The 6,000-nt window shown below is 35.5% G+C and overlaps 1 pseudogene; it reads left to right on the forward strand.

Annotated features, from left to right (window-relative positions):
- The first annotated feature begins 1,510 nt into the window (after positions 1 to 1,510).
- LOC115957058 lies at positions 1,511 to 2,614 on the forward strand (annotated as a pseudogene).
- The last annotated feature ends 3,386 nt before the right edge of the window (positions 2,615 to 6,000 follow it).

Consider the following 6,000-nt stretch of genomic DNA (forward strand, 5'->3'; position numbering starts at 1 on the left):
TGAGAAGTGCTACATCTAAAATATTTTCACAACACTTTTTCAACAAATTTTAGGTTATAAGTTGTTATTAGTTATAATTTAAACTCACTACTGAAATTACTTTTTTTTCTTATTAGTAACAATTTGCCAATTAGACTTTATTATCAGCATATTATGAACATAGCGTTCCTCATATAAAATAAACTATAAGTTCATTGCATATTGTTTATTAATATGATTAAGATAATAATTATTGTTACTAAGATTAAATCTTAGAAATCATCTATTGTTTTTAAATACAATCAACATATGAATTATTGTTGTTAAGTGAACTCCAAGTGAGATCTAAATACAATAAACTTTTATGTATTAGTTTATTTCGAATTTGTTAAGATGTAAATGATTTTTTTTAGATTTAAAATGAAAAAATTTATACTTTTGTTGTTAGGCTTACTATTTTTTCACCCATATTTTAGATCATATTGGTTTGTTATTGGGGTTTTTTTTGGTGTTTAAAAAGACCAAGATATTGTCAAGATGATCATATTCAAATTCATTTAAGCTAGGCTTAAAAATATTTTAAGTTTAGGGGGTTCAAAATTTATTTTAGGAGGATCAAATTAAAAAAAAAATTATATACAATTTTTTTTTTTTTGGGCCCAGCTCAGGGGGTTCATTTGAACCCCCTGGGCTGCACCTAGAGCCGCCCATGACGCTTCAACCTTTATATATCCATCCCCAAAGCCTTCAAAGGTCCCCGGGAATCTTTCATGCCAAGACTGGGAAACAGAGAGAGAATATCAGACGCAAACTTAACGAGGAAACAAACATTCCAATTTCATTTAACAGGCCAATATCTGATGTAAGATGAGCAAATCAAATTGTATCATCATTAAACACCTACTTGCCCAACATCGTACAAAAATAGATGAAACATATCCATCTTTGGAATCTATTTGTACAAATAAATTAGTACCAAAGAGAGGAATAAAGCCTTTTGTTGATTTGTACAGATAAATTGGTTCCAAAGAGTTCAATAAAGCCTTTTGTAATTTAGGCAAATCAATTCCTTTTAAAGTCAACTTCTAAACACAAAGCAAAGGAAAATGATGTGGCAGAAGTTGTTCCTGCTCTCAGTGAGGACATTTTTCTGGTCTGAGTGTCTTTTTTTTTTTTTTTTTTGTGTGGTTGGATTTCTCTAACTTTTTATGTAGCAAGGAAGAAAGAAGTCAAAGTTAGTTGTTTCAATATGATAAGTAAATAATAGTTTAATTTAATTTTTCACAAAAATACAGACAACCAATTGTGGAAATAAGCCAATAACTTTGTCCCAAACTCCCAATGTGAAAGGCTAATCCGGTGCATTTGTTTCACACATCACAGGTGATAAATTAATAGCAATAAGCATATGCTGCACCAAATGTTCTGTACACACTTACATTTTTGCCTATATGTACTGCCATTCATACCATGACACTACTACCCTAAGTTCAAAAGCAAACCCAAAACTCACTAAGAGAGAGAGAGAGAGATGAAACCCAATTGTGCAATCTTCATCAAGCTTTTATTAGTACAATGCCTAGCAATTGTTTGTGTTTCACAAGATTTTGATTTCTTCTACCTTGTACAACAGGTGAGTGGGATTATTTAAGAGAGAAATCATCATTTTGAGCGCTAATTACTCTTATTTGATGTTGTCAAAACGTTAGAACTTTTTTTATCTAATTTTAAGGAAAACCCAAAACTGATTTCGGCATTCATGGGCATTGGCCTAATTACAACGATGGCTCATACCCGTCCAACTGCAATCCTAACAGCCCTTATGTTCAATCCAAGGTACCAATGTTTTATTAGGAAAATGTTAAAGTTGTTATCAATTTTACTATATGAAACTTATAAACTAACTTGATAATAAATGTAATTGATGCTACATCAACAACATAAGTACTTAAATTTTATCACTAATAAAGTTCATTGTATATCATTCATTTTATAGATTTCAGACCCAATTAGAAGAATGCAAGTAAGTTGGCCAACATTGGCCTGCCCAAGCGGCATTGGTCCTCATTTTGGTCACATGAATGGGAGAAACATGGTACTTGCTACGAGTCCATCCTTAACCAGCATGGATACTTTCAAGTAGCTCTAAACCTCAAAGACAAAAGTAGACCTCCTCTTGAAAGTGCAGGTAACTCTTCATCTCTATAGTAACTTGAAATTGGTTGTCCAAGCTTAATTTCATAAACCTTCTCCTTTTTTTTTTTTTTCATTTTAACATTGAGTGGGGAAAAAATTGTTACAGGGATCCACCCAGATGGGAGTTATTACAGCTTAAGTAGAATAAGCGATTCTATAAAAGGAGCAATTGGGTATGCTCCTGGGATAGAATGCAATGTTGATGCATCAGGGAATATCCAGCTTTACCAGATTTATCTTTGTGTAGACACGTTGGGTCAAACCTCATCAAATGTCCTGTGCTACCAAAAGGGGGATGTGCCTCCAACATTGATTTCCCTACCTTCTAAATATAATAGAGGAAGAAAGTGGAATGTCTCTCTTAAACATCATTTGCTGAAAGTGTATTGGATCTTTCGACCGTTACCAATCATTTGTATTCTCTTGTGGCATAATATAATTTAATGGAAAAATAATCACATCTATTATGTACACCTTTAAATTGAAGAAAAATAAAATTTTCATTATAAAAATGAAGCCCCTGAATCCTGATTCATATTCTGTGGGTTGATATCAATGATTTTATATTGAGTGAGGTGCCTCGCTTTTTTTTTTTTTTTTTTTTTTTTTAAATTCTAAGAATATTTGTTATATAGAAAATCCTAAATGGCCCATTTTTATGACCTTTGGAGCATGATACAAACATCTTACATTGACAATAGCACCAAACTGCAAGTAGTGTGTGCAACACATGTCGATATAATAAAAAGAGCGTCCCTTCCATCCCTTTTTTATACAATAAGGATCTTTTTCATTGAAAGTTATATATGGATAAGAAAAAGCCACACGTGGTTCAAAGAAAGATATTTCCACCACCAGCGGATGTGGTACAACTGGTAGGTGACTGTTAAGGCTTCGCTATGTCCCAGGTTCGAGTTCTCACGAGAACTGTAATTGCAATTTTTGGAAGTCCCAGAAACTAATAAAGTCTGGGGTGTGTGTGGGTTCGGAGTTTCCGAGCTCCAATTTGAGCTGGTGGTACCCATGGGCTTACCCAACTGTATCGTGGAGCGTGGGATAATAACTACTACACGCGAGTCCCCCCTTTTTTTTTTTTTTTTCTCAAAAAGAAAAAAGAAAAAAGAAAAAAAAAAAGATATTTCCAACCTCAATTATTGGTCTAATGGTTTTTAACGCTTCACAAAATCCACGAAGTCTTGAATTCAAAACTCTTAATTAACATCTTGAAGTCATTTTAAATTAATATTTTTTCTATAATTATCTGATATGTATGAGAATTGAGATGAAGAGACTCTATATATACTCAAAGAAATAATTAGGTGATCAAAATTCGAAAGACACCAACATTAAATAATAAATAAACATTTTTAATCTTGATATTAAAATTGCGGAGAACATTGGCATGGTATTTACATACGAGGTTGAATAATGACACTTCCGAAAGAAACTTTAAGTCAAATACCACACCAAGTTAAATGACAAGTCATAATATAAATAATTGTTTAGAATTAGTTTTAAAATGACATTGATTACTAACATGTAAAATAAATATATATGAACATTTTATTTCAAAAAAAATTAAAACAGACGTTGTTTTTTACTATAGGTTATAGAATATCCTAAATCCCTTCCATCTAGTTCATATCCGAGGATTTTATCTCAATATTTAACTCTATAAACTAATGAGTTTAAAGGGTTATAGATTCCAGGTGGATTTTGTCGCTTTGAGTTTGGGTAGTTGGCGTGGCCCAAAAAGTACGGAAAAGAACAAGGGAGGAAAAAAAAAAAAAAAAATTAGATCTACAAGGACCACAACATCATTGAAAGTTAGAAACTATAGGCTGTTTTGCCTTTTCTTTTGGATAAGTAATCCTTAAATAAACATTTTTTATTCAAAGAGTCGCACGTAAAAAAAAAAAAAAAAAAATTCGCAATTTTTTTCTTTTTTGGATAAGTAATCCTTACATAAACATTGCTATTTATTTATTTATTCTTTGATAAGTAATCCTTCCATAAACATTGTTTTTAGTCAAAGAGTAAGGCATAAAAAAAAATTCTCAATTTTTTTCATAGTTTATTGGAATGATAATTAAGTTATGAGTGATACACTGGGGAGTTAATAACTATTTAGCCTAAATGATTTAGGTATATGTTATGTGATTAAAATCATATGTAAGTGGTTAATTATTAAAATCACCATATGGTGAGTTGGAATAATTTTCTTTGAATCGATTTAGAGGAGAGTTATCCATATAGATATAAAGTTAATTACCAATGCAAAAAAGAAGAAGATATAAAGCTATCTATAATGCTTTTTCTTTTTTCTTTTTAATAGGTAGATAGTGAGAGGGGAAGGTAGGATTCAAACTACCGACATAAGATACTGTAAGGACGCGATTCGTGGCGGACCGTAATAGTGTCGGGTTTGCACGTAAAAAGGCCCCTAACAATATCATTTGTAGAGCGTGGGTTTGGAAGGCTAGGCCCTGGTTGACAGGCGGTGGGTTTTTCGCGGTGTTCGTACAAGTTTAAGTTTTCCTTCACCCCCGGAGTCTTTCTCCTGGAGGTGGGCTGGGAGGCTCTGGTTTTTGACCATTTTTCCCAACCCCCCCCTTAGGTTACTTGTTTTTTCCTTTTATATTCGCCTGCGTTCATTGTCCTTCGTCCACGTATAGGGTCAACCTTTTCAAGATTGATACTTGTCCCATCAGCCCATATTCAAAGTCGTTGGGGGTGGTTGTAAAAGCCAAAGAATGCGGCTCTGTCAGGTTCAGAGTATTGAATGGCAGTAAGGGCAGCTTTCCCTGGATATTTTAGATCTTTCTTCCTAGTTTCAGTCCTATACCGTTTTTACCCTTCTTTCAGGGGGGACTTTGGGTCTGCCGAGGACTGAACTGTCCTCGGCGGTATCCATAGGCTATTTTGTCAAGCTTGGGCCGTAGCCCTCCTCGGCTTGGGCCTTCGGATTCTCCCCGGGTAGATGGGCCTGGCCTATAAATCATTTGGGCCCCACAATAGCCCCTCAAAACCCGGCTGTCCAACCTCTTGGTTGGAAATGGGGGTTTTGGTGATGCCGAACCTCTTCCTACGACCCAATCAATTTGGCCCATTAATAATACTGGCGGCTCTTCATCTGTCCAAGAAATGCGCCGATCTATGAGACAGTTTTTGATTTCGCGCTTGATGCGCTCTTATCGTTTGGGTTTCCCAAAACGTGCTTTTAATGACCACTATTTACGAGACTACTTTAATTCGGCGGTTTGTTTTGATGGGGTGGAGAAACGGAGCCGGCATGTTGGTGTTGGCAGATTCCTTTGGAGATCTGAACCTATTAAATGTCCCCCGCTCCACCCTCTGTATAAGAAGGAAAGGAGGAGGTTATTGTTTTCGTAAAGAATTCCTTCTCATCTTTCTGAGATTTGAAATACTTAGTCTCCCCTAGGGTTCATTTTACCCACTGGTTCACAAACTAAATCGTGGTATACTTTATCATAACAACGAGTGATGCAGGAGCCAAACCCCTCCCATAAACGCCATGTTCCAATAAAACTCATTATGGCTCGATCGGGACAGGGATGGCGAAGACTCAAAATCAACCTCACCCTTCTTTCATTCAAAATCCGAAGCAGGGGCTTGTCACGTCCAACTTTCGGCGTGACTGAGTCGAGAACACCTACCATCAGTACCAACCGCTCTCCTATGAGCATACCTAGTATGGCTCCAGTGTGTTGGGAGTCAGGATCGAGGCAGGGACTAAATGCCCTTACTTCTCCCTCTCTTCCTTCACTGGTGCTATCCTCCGTCTCCCTCTCTTAGTCTTCCCAG

This window comes from Quercus lobata, chromosome 8 (assembly GCF_001633185.2).
Source record: "Quercus lobata isolate SW786 chromosome 8, ValleyOak3.0 Primary Assembly, whole genome shotgun sequence".
NCBI lineage: Eukaryota > Viridiplantae > Streptophyta > Magnoliopsida > Fagales > Fagaceae > Quercus > Quercus lobata.